This window comes from Canis lupus, chromosome 27 (assembly GCF_003254725.2).
Source record: "Canis lupus dingo isolate Sandy chromosome 27, ASM325472v2, whole genome shotgun sequence".
NCBI classification, from domain to species: Eukaryota; Metazoa; Chordata; class Mammalia; order Carnivora; family Canidae; genus Canis; species Canis lupus.
Window position 1 is genome coordinate 29,023,999 of NC_064269.1, and position 17,618 is coordinate 29,041,616.

Sequence of the window (17,618 nt, forward strand, 5' to 3'; positions counted from 1 at the left end):
TTCAATTTATAATAGCACATTAAGCTGTACACTTGCTTTATGTCATTGCTAATAACAAATTTTAAAAAGGGAATAGGTAGCTTGATTTTGTAGACATGTGGAACTTGAGGATTTGTACAAAATATAAGTGAAGATGCTGAGTAAATATTTGCACATATGGTTCTTTAATTCAAGAGATAGGTTTTACAGCTGAATCCATGACCCTTGTTTAAGGAGGGTTTAATTAATTAGGAAGAGATGTAATCTATCTGAAAGTTGAATCCTGATTTGAGAGACAATCCATATTTAAAGAATGGATCCTAAAAGGAGAAGTACAAAATAGTCTGAGAGGTAGGAAGAAAACTGTAAGCCACTATCACCTAACTTGTCCACTTCTGGAACTAGAAAGAGGGAAAGAAGTAAAAGGCAAGTGGCTCCCTTTTAAGGACCTCATTGGGTAGTAGCCTGTATTTCTTCTTCTATCCATTGGCCTGCATATAAAACCACAAGGAAGGCTGGGAAATGTGGTTCCCTATGGTGTTGCCATGAGACCAGAAAAAAAACTTGATATTCTGTTACTAAGATGAAGAAATCATCTTATTTAGAACATTCATGACAGGTTGGTTTTCAAGTTCTCTGGGAGGCCTGGAGTTAGAATGTGAAATGCACACACTGAATCAGGTGCATTAGGAGCAAAAGTCCCTAACAGATGTAGAGGAACCAGGTCAGTGGATATTAGTAAGTAGGAGGGATGTAGGCAATGGAGCAAAATGTCATGGGGTTCTGAAGAGTAGAGTTTAAGTATGAACTGTTGTTTAAGAATAAAGTGTTAGAGGGGTGCCTGGGTGGCTCAATGTGTTGAGCCTCCAATTCTTGGTTTTGGCTCAGGTGATGATCTCAGGGTGGGAGATGGAGCCCCTTGAGGGGCTTCAGGCTCTGCACTCAGTGTGGGGTCAGCTTAAATTCCTCTCTTCCTCTCTGTCTACCCTAACCCCATCCCTCCCCTCAAATAAATAAATAAATAAATAAATAAATAAATAAATAAATCTGAAAAAATATTAAGCGTTAGGAATGCAGGAGGTGGTGGCAATATGGATGAAGATTGGTCTTTGCCTCCTGTTCCTTGCTAGGTGGGTATGGGAGAATGAACAATTTTCACAGGAGGGCTGGAAAGGAGCAGGTCCTGGGTTGAGACACGTTTCCCTTTAGGAAAAGGAAGTGAAGGAGGGCTAAGGAATTTAACAACACGTCTTGCATAGATTAAATCCCATCTGGAAGAAAGTGCTTCTCCCTATATTTTGCGATTTGAAATTTCTGTCACTCTTCTTACATTGAGAGGGCTTGGAATACAAAACACTAGTTAATTATGATCTAGTTCTGTAAATCAGCTGTTTAATTTAAATATGTAGAAATTGTTAAACAATATATTAGTATGTTTATTGTAATCAATTTCAGGCATATTAAAGTTATATTTTTATAATATGAAATTATCCTTTAAAAGGATTTATATTTATGAAACATTTTACATTTTCATTATAAAGTACTAGCAATAGATTGTTCTCTGTCATTTCAAACTGCCTAGAATTAGAGTAAAACCACAAATAGTTATATGGCCAGGCTAAATGTTATAGTATCCTGGTCCAAAAGTATTTGGACTACTTTATCTGACCCAGGAACTTAACTGTTAAATATTTTCTTGAGAAACAATAATAATTGGAACAATTCCACGGGCTAAATATAATTCTATGAAACTAAAGCAAATTGCTTTTCTACCATATTCTCCAATATATAAATTTTTATCTGTTTTGCCCTTATGAAATGAATCTAGGCATTTTTATTTTATTTATTTATTTATTTATTTTAAGATTTTATTTATTTGAGAGAGTGAGAGAGAGAGACATCATGAGCAGGGGGGAAAGGTAAAGAAACAGACTCCCTCCTGAGCAGGGAGCCCAAATTGGGACTCCATCCCAGGACCCTGAAATCATGACTTGAGCTGAAGGCAGACACTTAACCAACTGAAGCACCCAGGTGCCGTGGGCATTTTTCAATAAATATAAAAATATTGATTGATTGATTGTCATTAATTTCCATCTAGTGTAAGCTTCCTTGCTAAATACTAACATATTTTAGCAAAAATTTTCCACACATGCAAAAGGTCATCCTTTCTGTAAATGTTTGAAATAGAAGGCAGAAGCAAGTCAATAACAATTTTTTTCTTTGGGGGAACTATAATATGGATTTGAAACTAAAGCACTAAATAGCTTTATCTCACAACTGAAATCTCATTACATGGTAGTAGCTTTTCAGGACACAGTTTGAGAAGAATTGTGTGGCTACGCAAAGCTCAGGGAGTGATTATGCCCCATTACCACCATCTGCCTGGATGCAGAAGAGGGAGCGGAAGCATGCATGCCACATGGTATCCATTAATGTTCTAGTAATTAGAAACATGTCCATGTTTTTCACCAAATACATTCAGACTTATAGGTGAATTAAATGTTCAAAATATTACAGGTATGTAGAGATACCTACTTAACGATATTTAGTTTTAATGTAATCTTTAGCATGATATGAATTCTCAAGAAATCTAGATTTCAACTGAATCTTTGAAAGAGTTATTGCTATAATAAATTTGATTTGAATATCATTTAGAGAGATATCCTGGAAAGTTTTAAAAAGCCAAGTGTAGGAGGGACGCTTGGGTGACTCAGTCAGTTAAGTGTCCATCTAGATTTCAGTTTAGGTAATGATCTCAGGATCCTGAAGTCAAGCCCCATGTGGGCATGGAGTCTGCTTAAGATCTTAAGCTTCTCTCTCTCTCTCTCTTTCTCCCCCCCCCCCGCCCCTTCACCACTACCTCCCTCATGCACCCATGCTTTCTCTCTCTCTCTCTTTAAAAAAAAAAAAAAAAGCCAGGTATAGGAAAAGCCATAATAATATAAGTACAGTGGTAATTTTAATGCTTCTATAGACATGGTTGTTTTACCAACTCATACAACACAAGGCGTTCCTTTAAAATATGTGTGTTCCATTTAAAACATACATCTGAAAAGCATACGTGATATTATTCCCTGCCTAGGAGCTGCAACAATAAGAATGCATTTAAAAATCAACATAGTATAAGAGTTGAGTTAAATAATATTGTTAAAAAAGAAGACCAGAGGACCCAAATGATGTCACTTAGATCTAGTTTCTGAACCGGGCTTAATACCTAATATAATTGCAGTTTTGGTCTCCTCCAGAAATGCAGTCTTAACTGGTCAGTCAGGAATTTTTTCCAGCAGCACCAATGAGTCTGCTTAGAGCCCTCTCCACTCCCCCTCAACCCTAATAGGAAGATTAGGTAACCTGCATAAGACCCCTAGCCTTTCCCCCAAGGGAAACAGCCTTGCTTGAAACAATCCTTTTCCTTTGCTAATAACTCTCTTGCCCCATCCTCCTTTTATAAAAACCTTCCATTGTGAACTACTCCTTAGAATACCCTTCTGTTTGCTAGATGGGATGCTGACTGATTTATGAATTGTTTAATAAAGCCAATTAGATCTTTAAAATTTACTTGGTTGAATTTTTGTTACTCAACAGTAGGTAAAGGTTAAATAAAACAGTAAGGAAGAATCAGAAAAATTTTAAAACATCCTAGAAAGCTGATAAATTACAAAAATAAAAGTTGGTTGGCAGACTATGGGTTTAGTGAATTCAGTTCCCTGATCTTAGAATAATGATAATAATAAAATAAATTGCGGTTTTCAATAGAAGTTCTGTTGTTATCTTTAGAATGGCATCTGGCTGGTAGTATGTTATTTAAAAAAATAATCCTATATCTAAAAAACGTTTAAAACCAAACTATCTATTCATAGTATGACTATGACATTGCCAGCAACAAAGACTGACAACCATTCATTTGATCATCCCAATTTTCACCATATATGAGTCAAAGTAGATAAAACCGAAATAGAAAGGAAAAAATGGCAGATACTTGCTTTGTTATCTGAGGGAGAATAACTCGCCAACCTGAAAAATGGTAAGGAGATGACTCATTTCCCTGCTACTGCCTGACTTGGATCTAGGGTCTGATCAGTTCCCTCAAAACCCAAAACAGGATAGTGGTAGCTGGGGCTGCTTTACCAATGTCCTCTTTACATGTTTTCTAAGATTAAATTTTGCATTAATGCAAATATCTGGAGTCTACAGTGGCTAAGCTTTTGGTTTACCACATCTGGGAATGAGAGACGAGAAAGTGCCATGAGAAAGTGCAAAAGTAGACTATTTTTGGCAAAAGGGCTATATATTGATTAGAATTTTTTTTTTAAGATTTTTATTTATTTATTCATGATAGTCACAGAGAGAGAGAGAGAGAGAGGCAGAGACACAGGCAGAGGGAGAAGCAGGCTCCATGCACCGGGGGCCCGATGTGGGATTCGATCCCGGGTCTCCAGGATCGCGCCCTGGGCCAAAGGCAGGCGCCAAACCGCTGCGCCACCCAGGGATCCCTATATTGATTAGAATTACCTAGAAATAATGTTTGTCTTCTCAGAGTGGTCAACTAAACAACAAAAGCAAGACAGATGAAGTTTAGAATTTAGCTAAATTGACTGTTAGTGACCAGTAATTAGACTAAGTCTGTTTGCATTTACTGTTCCTCTAACTGAAAACCTAAGAAACATGTTCTAGCAGCAACCAGGTAAAAAAATGAGAGGAACCAAGGAGAAGCTAATGAGTCATCAGTGGAGAAAATCTTCATTCCTAAAGGATGAGGAATTGAGTAAAAATCAACACAGGAAATATGGAAATATTTTGCAAGAAACAAAATGTTTAACAATAAAGACATGAAAGGAAAAATTACTTTTGAAAAATATGTGCTATAGTATACTAAGTAAATTGTATAAAAACTTAAGCTATATGTTTTTGTTTTTAGAATTTATTTATTTATATGAGAGACAGAGAGCACAAGCAGGAGGAGGAGCAGAAGAGGATGGAGAGGGAGAAGCAGAATCCCCAATGAGTGGGGGCCAGATGTGGGGCTCATCCCAGGACCCTGAGATCATGACCTGAGCCAAAGTCAGATGCTTAACCAACTGAGCACTCAGGTGCCCCAAGTCATATATTTTTTTATAAAATTAAGGAATCATGTGTTTGATTACATATGATGTAAAAATAAAATAGAAAATAATATAGCAATAAAATGCAGAATAAAAATATAGAAGAAATTGGATGAAAGGGAGATATTAATAAAAACAGAGCTTAATGACCTGTTGAAATGTAAAGAAATTAAAAATTTTGTCACACGTTTAAATATTCATTAAAGGCAGAATTGGCACAGCAGAAAATGAAATTTTGAGATAAATGCTGAGAAACACTATGAATACCGAGGAAAAGGAGTTAGTGATAGAAATAAATGGGAGGTGCTATTGCAATTGTAACAGAGGAAGCACATCTAACATCATATTGAGATTCTAAAAATAAAATGAAACAAATAGAAATATAACACTGAAGAGTGTAAAAGTAAATCAAACTGGGCTGAGTAAGCTCTGAATATGCATATTAAACCTGCATACATATATGATACATTCACACAAATAGGAAAATTAAGGAAAATACGTAAACTTCTTAAATTTCAAAAATATTTACCCTTTGAAAAGAAGGAGGAGGAGGATAGGAGGTGGGGAAAGGGAGGAAAAAGTAAAAAAAGTTAGCTTGTACATAGACAAGCTTGTACATAGACTTTTAAGACAAGGGAACAATAGATGCATAGTACATTTTGAGTGTTAGTTTTCCATTTTGTGAAACCAGCTAAAACATATTTGGGTGTAAGTATATGCTCCAAAATTTTTGTACCCTTCTAATGGAAAAGGTGTATCAGTTAATAAAAGTTTAATTAAAATAATTCAAGAATAGGGAACTAAGAGTTTTAAGAATTGGTTAACACTGCTTTGTCTTACATAATTTTAAATACAATTTCAAGAATTATTTGGTATTAATAAGCTAGATGAAAAACCATAGACTTTCAACTAAAACTGAAAGGCATGCTAAATTTTCTGTTTTACTAGAGGAAAGGGGATTAAATTCTGCTATTTTTTTTTCATTGATGATTAAGAAGAAATAAGTTCATGGGCACTGGGGTGGCTCAGTCAGTTCAACAACCAACTCTTGGTTTTGGCTAAGATCATGATCTCAGAGTCATGAGATCGAGTGCCATATCAGGTTCTGTGTTCAGTATGCAGTCTCACACTCTAAATAAATAAAATAACAAAATATTTAAAAGAAGAAAAAATAAGTTCATATATATTTTTTAGTATATGTAATTGTTATGTATCAGAGAGTCTTATTAGTTGAAGACAAATGGCGTGTATAGTTTCCAGAATACTGTAAGAATCAAATTTGATGACATGTATTGTAATCATCAAGGAAATTGGAACTTAAAAATATATATTAAGAATAGAAAACAAAATGACTCAGGTAGGATCAATTGCATCTCTAATGACAGTAAATACAAGCAGCTAATTGGATTAAAAATCATTATTCAAAAATATATTCTCAATTGTGTAGTTTTTGCAACAGAAACATAAAAAGTATCAAAGCAAAGTTACAAGTTTTGTCAAGTATGTTAACTCAAACATACACACATCATGTGCACACATACAAAAGCACACCAAATTAAACAAGATAGTAAACAGTGGTGATAAGTATCAGAAAACAATAGGGGACAAAAAGCATCAAGAACATTTTAGTGCAATTTCTAAAGAAGTTATAACAGATACGGGCATTTGTATGAAATAAGAGTGTGTGTGTTTATGTGTATGTGTATGTGTGTACTTTAAAAAAGTGAATTAATGGGCACTTCTGGGATTTGGTAACAACTCAATTTATTGTAAAATTTTATATTTTATAATTTTTCTTTTTTAATCTGCACAAGATGGTATCCTTTAATAAATAGTTCATTAATAAATTATAGCAGAAAAATAATTATTGGATTTGATATTTTCATCTATTTGTGATTATTTTTAAATGGTGAACCACAAATGAAAAAAAAACATAATTAAGCAGATTAAAAATAACTTGCACACACTAATAACCAAATTTTATGTAATGGAAAAACACTATGAAATTTCTCCTTCAAATTAAGTATAAGAAAATTATTTCTTCTAAAAAAAAAAAGAAAAAAAAGAAAATTATTTCTTCTGTCAAATTATTTTAGAAGTATAGCCAATGCAACAAAATAAATGAAGGTATAACCATTAGAAAGGAGGATATTATTATTATTTGTAATGATATGATTATGTAAGAAGAATGTGTTAAATCCTTAAAAATGTGGAGACACAAGGCTTAAGGATGAGAACATGTAAAATTAAAAAATATAAATGAACTTAGAGGAAGAATTTATACATTTAATTCAATACTGTTATTTGGGAAATGGTTGAGCTTATTCTGACGTACTTTTGGTAAAGAAAAGGATGGAAAAATATTAATAGGGACTTGCATATGAAAAATAATACACATTTTAGAGTCACATAATTAAAACAATGTACTAAGTAAATAGTTACAGATATATGCATCAAAGAAACTAAAAAGAAAATGCATGAATCAACCCTAGCACATATCAATTTTGAAGTTAGACATGAAAGACATATTGAGTTGCTTAATAGATGGAACAGGGCAGACACAATCACCTGGATAAAAAAACTTAACACCATTAAATATAGATTACAATCGTAAAGTAACTTCTATAGGAATAAAGATCTAAAATGTGGAATCATGAGAATTCTCTATCAGTGGTTCTCAAACCACTGTGAAGCATCAGGTTGTGCTGTGAAAACAAGTTTGTCATTTGTTATGAGAAATTGTCAGGAAAAATGCCAATATGTTTGAGGAATGCTGACTTACACTAAGGTAAGCATGTTTTTGTTAGTTTGTTTTAATGTGAAAGTATAGAGATTTTACTGTGCTTTGTTAAATGTCCAGAAAGGTTTTGCAGTATTTTAAAACTGGTTTACTCAGGATACTTTTTTTTTCAAGATTTATTATTTATTTATTTATTTATTTATTTATTTATTTATTTATTTATTTGCAAGAGAGCATAAGCAGGGGGAGTGGCAAAGGGAGAAGTAGACACCCCACTGAGCAGAGAGCCAGACTTCAGGACTCCACTTGGGGCTCAATCCCAGGACCCTGAGATCATGACCTGAGCTGAAAGCAGATGCTTAACCAACTGAGCCATCCAGGTAGCCCACAAGATACTTTTTTGAGAGCACTTTTGTTTTGGTCAGGACTCTTGGTCACAAGTGGCAGAAAATCCAAAAGAATATGATGTGAACTAGGAACATGAACACTGCCACAACTAAGCCTCTCTTTCTCTTTCTTGAAGTTCTTTCTCTCTAATTCACTAGCTTCTGTATTTTCCACAGCGAAATGGACTTTTTTTCAGGAAGGGAAATATGGGTAGAGACTTTTGGGAAACATGCTTTTCCTGCATAGTATATGACATCAGTTTGAAAACTTAGAGCAGGAATCCGGTTGACCTGGCTTCGCTCATATGCACATCTTTGGGTAAATCACTGGGGTCAGTGGTAGGCAGAGAGTGAAGTACTAGGATTAGTTCAGACTGGACCATGAACCTAACTCTATGTTCTGGATAGATAGACAGGATAATGAAAACCTAGACATGGCCATACCCCTTCTAACTATGCTCATTAATATTTTTTGGAAGATTGTCTGTCAGAATATATTCTGGAAAATGCCGCTTAAAAATATAATTTAGTAATTACAATCATTGCAAACATTTATTGAGTGCTAATTTAGAATATGTAAAGCAGTATTCTAAATGCATTCTGTTTTTAACTTATTTAATACTAATACAAAATTTAAGCCTCATGAAGGTCCATCAAATAGACATCATCAATTTCTTCATTTTAAAGGAAATTAAGGCACAAAGCATGTAAGCATCTTTAGAGCTCATATAGCTAGGAAATGGAAGAGTTGGAATCAACTCTTACAATTAAAAAAAAGATTACTATATTTTAAGAGATCAACTGAATAACCCACTATTGATGCCAGTGATTTTGATATCATCTTTCAGAAAATTAGTATTATAAGAAATTATTGATTGGTAGTAAAATAAACTATAAGTATGAGGTTAAAAAATAATTACACAGTATTGTATAAAGATTAGAAAGCCAAGTACTATAATTTATTTTATTTTTTTCAAGTACTATAATTTTAAAATACGTATCAGAAAGGTTTTTAGTCTTCATTTTTAATTTTGGACTCAACTTATGGTTTTATGATTTTAAGGACTAGTATATGTATTCTTCATTTGTTATATTTAGCAATAGAAAACTATTTGGTAACTCTCAAGTAAAAGTTTATTTTTTTTTTCAAGTAAAAGTTTAAAACGATTTGAAATAGCAAAAAAATATGGTTGGCAAAGTAATTGGAAATTGACATAAATTCATGAAAATTAGTACAAATAATAAAATGGCAATTTACTAAAGTGAATAACTTTACCACCAAAAAGGCCAGTAGTAAAAATGAAAATTAAGATAAGTTGTTTGAAAGACATGGGGAAGGCCTCTATCCTGTACTGTCTTTAAGATCAGAAAAAAAATTATGCCTGTGCTGTGTGAATTCTGCTCTTGGAGGCAATCAGTGTTTATGTCTTCTATTCACAAAATGAAAGTATATTGAACACCTATTCTATGCCAGTCACTGTGATAGACACTGGAGATAAGGCCTGGAATAGAGATAAGACCATGGTCTTTATTTTATGGTGCTGAAATTCTTGAGAATGAACTAAGAAAGTAATTTGCAATGTTATATGCATGTCACAAAAAGAGAGTTCTTTTCCCTTCTTCAATTTTCAAACTCCAACCAAGTGAAAATAATGAGCTATAAAGTAGTAGTAGTAGGGGGTGGCTAATACTGAGGAATTACATCAAAGAGCATACAGTGTTCTTGTAGAAAATCACTGTAAGTTTGAAAAAAAAGATTAAAAACATCCTGACAGCAGTTTTTTTTCTCAGGATGTACGTGTTCAAGAGTGTGTGTGGGGATGCCTGCGTGGCTCAGCAGTTGGGCGCCTGCCTTCAGGCCCAGAGCATGATCCTGGAGTCCCAGGATCGAGTCCCGCATTGGGCTCCCTGCATTGACCTTGCTCCTCTCTCTGCGTATGTCTCTGCCTCTCTCCCTCTGTCTCTCCTGAATAAAAAAATTAAATCTTAAAAAAAAAGAGTGTGTGTGTGTATGCATGTGTGCATGCATGTGTGTGTGTAATAATGTGTTCAGATAATCTAAAACTAGGTATGGTGTGTGTAGTTATTTTTAGTTCCTTAGTGTTTGAATAAATTGAAAGCTCATTAGGAACTAGAAAATAGGGACACATCTAAAGGGATTCAGTTAGAGCCTAATTGATCAGAGTACAGATGAAAAGAAAATACACATATCACTAATTTCTCTGGATAAACATTTTCTTCTTAAAGACTGAATACATAGCCATGCATGTGTATAAGCAAACATATGGACATGCACACATGCACACAAACACACAATGAATAAATAACCAATCTGCTGCTTATAGAATGACTTCAATACTGTGGGAGAAGAACATCATCATGAAGATTCTAAGGAAGAGAATTCTTCAAAGAATTGAAGAAAAACATTGCTGAGTAATCAAAGTGTGCAAACATCCCATGTATGCTTTTAGAGAACCGGCTATTAGTCTCGAAAGGTAGAGGAGAATAAAAGTATGACATTGGTTTCAATTAGCTGAAAACAAATACCTTGTCTTGGCCCATCTGACTATGCATTCTGGCCTTCCCCGTGAGGTAGGTAGATGTCTTTCTGTCTCGGAGAATATTTACTCAAAAGGTAGAGTGTAGATGAGAAAATGTCTGGAAAAACAGATCTGAATCCAGGCTGTATGCTCATGTAGATAATTTTCCTGATTTCCTTCCTATACAGTCTTTCAAAAAGGAGCTGTCTTAGAAAGAATCACTCCTATTCAAAGATGCACAGTTATAAGAAGGTAATCAGAATAAGACCTAAGCAAAAATATCATAACAAAAGAGGGAGCAAACAATGATTGTGAAAAAAGTCAATTGAGGAACATAAGACAATCAATATTCAGCAAAACTGTCTTTCAAGAAGTAGAACAAGATGAAAACATGTTCTCACTAAAGAAATGGTGAGTAAAATTATAGTAAATATGTAGATAATTCTAAACTAGCATTGGCTGTACAAACAATAATAATTGCTAATTTGGAGATCAAAATAAATTAGATATAATTAAATATTAGACCACATGACTATGTAAATTGGGGTTGGGTGATCCAAATTTTAAAAGTTATTTGTGTGTTTTAGGAAGAAGCACAGATATAAGATAACTTTAGACATTTCAGGAATGCATGTTAAATTTTTAGATGTAACCACTAAGATAACGGAAAATGTATCTTTCTACAGCAGGAAGAAGGAAGTGAAAGCAGTAACAACAACAACCCTTGATCAATTTGGAAGAAGGTCCAATGGTGTCAGGAAAATACCGAAAGTTGTAAAAATATAAGCATTCTCTGAAATGGTAGAAATGAAAAAGTTTATCAGAAGCACATAAACTTAAATGGTCTGAATATATTATGTAAAATCTCTAGATTGTGATGTTGTGTTGAAAAGAAAAAAAGCCCATCAGGTGTACTTGAGACGTACTAGATATGCAAGGATAAAGATTTGCTTAAAATGAAAAGGACAGGAAAAGATATCCCAGGCAAACAGTAATAACAACCAGAAAACTGGTGTCATTATGTTAAAAACAAACCAAACAAGCTACCTGCAAAAAACACGTCTGGAGAAAAAAAGGAGCACTTTATAGATCTAAAAGATTAAATTCACCTTGTAGGTATCTGAGATATGTATGTACTGAAAGTGATTCCTTCAGAATTCATTCCGTTACACATTATAGTGCTACAAGAGAAACTGAAAAAAATGTACCTTCATAATGAAAAGATTGCATAGAAATTTCACATGATTTATAGATCAATTAGATAAAATATCATTAGACATATAGAAGATTTGAAAAAATAACAAGCTTGATGTAATGGACATATGTAGAATATTGCATTTAATTAATGGAATTATACATTCTTTTCAAGGACAAGCATTGCTTATGGAAATTGATCATATATTCTGTGACTTTTAACATAATTCAAAGTCAGTATTTCACAGACTCTTCTTTCCGACCCCAGTATTTAGTTAAATATCAATAAAAAGAAGATAATTTACAAAATAACTCATCAATTTTCAACTTCAAAGCATTTCTAAATGGAAAATATTTAGAAATACAAAATAAAGTCGAGAAAAGAAATGTATGTATACGTTAGAAGTTCAAGGATACACATCACCCTTATTCTTGTAGAGAAAATAATTTTGAAAATATTCCATCTAACAGAGAAATAACTAATAATTTTAAAATGGAGCAATTGTATCATTAAAAGACTATTGGTAAGAGCTAATAACAATTAAAACAGATTTACGCCTAAATAATTATAAAGATTCATTTTTTGCAATGATTATCTGTATATTATTTTATCAGATCATAAATTTGGAAAAGAAAGTAATAATTTAGTTAGACATCCAATGCAATTTATTTCTAGATAGGAAATGACTATTGTATCAACTTTTCTGTCTAAGCTCCAAGAGAATTATAGTCTGCTGTTTGCTTACTTGAAGAGGGCTTCCTCGCGGCGAAAATGATCCCAGCTCAGAGAGAAAAAAAAAAAAAAGAAAAGAAAAAAAAAGTGAAATCATGGCCTGGAGGCTGACACTGGCAACATATGAGCTTGTTCATTCAATGAATCAGTTAACTCATCTGCTTAATGTGATTCTTTTACACAGAAGCTGATGCAGCCAACTTGTTCGCCAGCTCAGTCCTGGTACTATTTCCTTATGCTCAATTCACAGCCTTCCTTTCTCTGTGGCCCAGATAGCAAGTAAACATATATGGAATACAAGTAGCATGTCATGGAAAGAGCCCTGAAGTTGGAATAAGAAAACCTGGATTCAAATCTCAGCTCTTCATGACATTACTAATGACCCAGGTGACGTTATTCGTAACGTAAGTGACTTGAGTTCTTTAATCTTTCTGCTGTTACCTGATACACAGTAGGACATTAGATAATGTATTTTAAAAGTTTGACACTAGACACAAGTTATGTACCATAACTACTTTTTTAAAGTAGGGCATATCATTTCTATCTTTAATCCTAAATACCAGAAATCTATTTGTTTGCCAGGTAAGAAAGTAAGGGGGTGATTGGGACACAGATGGGTTCCCATTAGCCTGCAGTGAGCTGCCAGTACAGAGGCAGGCAGACAAGACAGGGCAGGAGCCCAGCATGAGGTGATAGAAAGAAAACAGCTGCTTTTCTCCAGCAGGGACTCCGGTCAGTTTGAAGCCCATGTGTTAAGAGTATCCACCCTTCCTTTAATAAGAATTTCCTTTTGGAGTCATCACCAGCACGCAGTCTATAGACTACTAGCACTATCTTCAAGATACCAAACGAAATGCGCACAAAGAAAAAAATCAACCAGCAGGCATGAATGAAATTGGCGCAAGACTCTGACAGACATAAAAGTGAGCAGTTAGGAAATGCCATAAAGGATTTGCTATCTATGAGGTCTGATGAAGAGAGGGTGGGAAAGAGGGAGAGCGGAGATAAGGCATCATCAGTTCTTCTGGAGAATATTTATAGACTTAGGTTTTAAACTCTTCTGCCATTTAAGTTTTATAATATAATTAAGAAGCTACTTTGCCTCAACAATACTTTTGAATTCAAATACTCTTCAATGTATTTGGTTAAGCCCAGGAAGTTTACTTGTTTCAATGTCTTACCTGAAGCATGCATCTTCCTGAAATGAAACATGATCTCATTTCTTTTTAAGAGTGAAGTATGTTCGTACAAGCTAAAACACTTCTATTTCAAGGGAACATTATGCTTCCACGGAAAGCTTTTATTCCTGTTTGGCAGGTTTGACTTGTTTAGGAATCTATTTTTCATCAAACCCTGGAGGGCTATATGGAAAAAAGGAGTTTACATAATGAATACAGGATTTAAGCACAAAATTTAGCAATGAATTAGCTTCTCTGTGCTAAACAGAATTTGTGCCAAATGATACTGAACAGCAATATGCAAACAAAATATATTTTTGGAAAAATTGGGTAAGGTGAGCATATTTCTCCTCCCCGTTTTTGCTCATATTATTCTGCATTTGAACGAGGGAGTGGATGGGGATGGGGAACAAGTGGTTTCTATTTGCAGAAGCAGAAGTGAACCCTTGAACATGCTCCTCTAGCCATTCTGTGAGTTTGACTATCAAGTTATTTTCTTTATTTAATTAGGATTTAATATGTTCTTTTTTTTTAAGGTTAGGAAAATGTCAATTTTGTTTTCTCAACCTCAGGACCATAGTAAATTTCAATTTTTAAAATATTTCTTATTATCTAATCATATTTCAAAGAAACAAATAAAAGGAATATTTAGAAGGCTAATAAGAAAATGGATGTGAGTAGTTTGTTGTTCTCATTTTGGTATACTACTGTTGAAAATAAGCAATGAGTGGAAATTTTGCAGCAGCCCATAAAATTATCTAATTGGATCCAGGAACTAGGTTCAGCCAGAAGCATGCTTGCTTTATTAGAGAAAGTTTCAGCAACCAAAAATATGTTGGGTCACTTTTTTGTTACCAAAATATATCATAGGATCTGCACTTTTTTTTCCTTTCTTTTAATTATATATTTATATATACACATACACACAATATTATATTATATATGATATATAGTATACATATATATATATATTTAAGACTAGATTTCTTGGATGGGAGAATGGAGAGCAGAAAATTGAGAATTTAATTTACTTTCAATGCTGCTTATGGAAAGATATTTATATTATGAAAACTTCAAAATGTATCTCCTTTCTTCATACTCCTTTCCTTACAGAGCAACACAGGTGTGAGAGATTAAGACAAAGTGGAAGCTTCGCTTGGAAATGGAAGGTGAAAATTGTTGTACCTTTATATTTTAATCATAACCTAGGTTGCAATTCTTAACTTTGAGACTCTGGAGAGGGAGAGGGGTTTAAAAACAGCTTTACATGTAATGATCTATTTTAAAACATTATACTACTTTACATTAATTCCTAAAATGAGCCACTCATTAAAAAAAAAAATACTCCCTTGAAAAATTGGGCATTTTTGCACCTACAAATCTCTTAACCTATGTATGGTAGACTCATGTACATTTGGGGAGAAGCTGAGAGAGCTGAACTATTTCGAAAAGTAACAATCTAATCTTGGTGGAACTGAAAGAATAAGGTTAGTGCGGTTTGATAGTCATTGTTTGTTAACAAGAATAGGTACCGAACTGTACCTTGTACTTTGTTTTCTTTGTGCGGTTTGATAGTCATTGTTTGTTAACAAGAATAGGTACTGAACTGTACCTTGTACTTTGTTTTCTTTGAACACCCTTCAATACGACCATCTGTTTCCTTACTTAACATGTATGCTTACTTATTTCAGTAGAACTTTTAATTAAAAATAAAATCAGATGGACAATTGTGCTATTTCTGTGATTCGCTTTTTCATGGTTTTGTTCTGGGCCTACTACTTAAACAGGTTAAACTATGTTTCTTACTGAGTAGTATACTCATATTTCAGGCAAAGCATTTAAGACAAAATGATCAACCTTCATTGCTGAAATTTTTCCTTTTGGGAAAAAGGCAATCTTTACAGTATCAGTTTCTTCCATTTCCTATGTGTTTGTTAATATTTTTTTTTAATTTTTATTTATTTATGATAGTCACACAGAGAGAGAGAGGCAGAGACATAGGCAGAGGGAGAAGCAGGCTCCATGCACCGGGAGCCCGACGTGGGACTCGATCCCGGGTCTCCAGGATCGCGCCCTGGGCCAAAGGCAGGCGCCGAACTGCTGCGCCACCCAGGGATCCCCATGTTTGTTAATATTACTTGAGGTTATCTTGTCTGTGCTTTTTATTATAAAATGCAAAGTTAAAAAGTGTTGGAAACAAGAGTTTTAAGTGTCTTGGCGGATAGACTCCTAAAACTTTCCTGCTCAAGGCATTAAGAAATTGATGTCCAAGTACATATAAAATTTTTTCACATATATTTATTTCTCCCACTTTAAAATAAATTTATTTATTCAAATGCTTTCATTTTAATTTTTTAATGTTTTAAATGCCTTCATTTTTAGGAAACACATTCCAAGATAGGGTCCTTGCTAGTCAGCCTGTAGTCTTGCCTCAAACCTGGCAAAGATTCTTCAACCCTAATTTTAACAATAAGAGAGTTTGACAGTAGTCTTGAAATTTTAATACAGAGCATTATAGTTCACAACCTTGAGACTGACAACGTGCATGTTTCATATATGCTTAGCAATTTCCCTCTTCCTCATTCCTCTTAATATTATTTGCATAACTCCTTTTGAAAATAGGACCTCACTTATTAAGTCAAGAATTCTGATAGAGTATCTCCTGGGTGCCTAGCACCTGCTTAGTTCCGGGTATAGTCTGATAAATAAGACTGACAAAGACCCCTGCTATCTTGGAGCTTACATTTCCTCCCCCCAGTTCTGTTGCCTACTATGGTGATTTTAACTCAGTTAGTACCTCACTGAAAAACAAATGAACTGGGTGAAGGGCACTGAGGAGGGCACTTGATGGATAAGCACTGGGTGTTATACTTTATGTTGGCAAATTGAGCTTCAATAAAAACAAAAGAAAAAGAAAAAACAAATGATGGCAGTTGCAGATGTGATAAAATTACTTATATATTCCTACTTCAAATATTAGGAAACTGACAAAGAAAGGCTATGTCTTGATCAAGTCATTTTGAAATGAAGTGCTAGTTGCATTGCTGCTATATGAAAAGTAAAGTGTTTGTTCTTTCATTCACTGTAGTCTGGGGGTAAGGAAAAAGTGTATCAATAGAGTATGAAGTCTCTGTAAAGATAAAACTTTCAGACCTTCAGAAATAGTATTTGTTTAAAGTCTAGTATAAAGGAGCAAGAAATTGATATTGACATTTCCAAACCTCATTCAAACTATGTTTTTTTTTTACCTTCTTTTTGAAATTAATCCAATAATTTTATTCTAAAGGATTATTCAACTACTAAAGAATAAACACAAATGAAAGGTTCATTAGAGAGTATTCAGTTGAAATAAAACAGTATTTTAATAATACTTGCTCTGCTGGGGTGCCCATTGTTCATCAGTAGCATTAGCGAATGCTGTGGATCGGTTCATTAAACTCCATTCCAACCTTTTCCCTTCTGTATATGTCTGACTGCAGATTCTGAAAAACTTAAAGTGACACTTCCCATGTACCCTGCAGCCAGGAGTCAGGATGAGAAATAGGTTCTACCAATAAAATGTATTCAAACACATTTTAAAAGGTGAAAGCAAAGAATATTCGTGTACCATTGAATTTTCCTTTCTGCTGCCAAGCAAAATCATGGTTTCTAAAGCAATACTCCACTGTCCATTCCTCACTTCCCTGGGTGTTTGGAGGCAGCGGTGGCAAAAGTATTGGTGACAGCTAATTCCTGGCTTTCTGTTTATGGGATTGCTTTTAAAGTG

The 17,618-nt window shown here is 34.0% G+C and overlaps 1 protein-coding gene across 6 annotated transcripts in view; it reads right to left on the reverse strand.

Annotated features, from left to right (window-relative positions):
* Nucleotides 1–13,977, reverse strand: part of PIK3C2G (phosphatidylinositol-4-phosphate 3-kinase catalytic subunit type 2 gamma) — a 366,531-nt gene extending 352,554 nt beyond the window's left edge. For 4 of the 6 annotated variants that reach the window (XR_007406483.1, XM_049102676.1, XM_049102679.1 and 1 more), the window contains exon 1: nt 12,688–12,783. The gene's annotated coding sequence lies outside the window, so the exon portion shown is untranslated. Of the gene's footprint in view, nt 1–12,687; nt 12,807–13,855 lie in introns of those variants that run through there. The other 2 variants (XM_049102678.1, XM_049102677.1) reach the window with 2 other exon arrangements.
* Between the last annotated feature and the right edge of the window lie 3,641 nt (nt 13,978–17,618).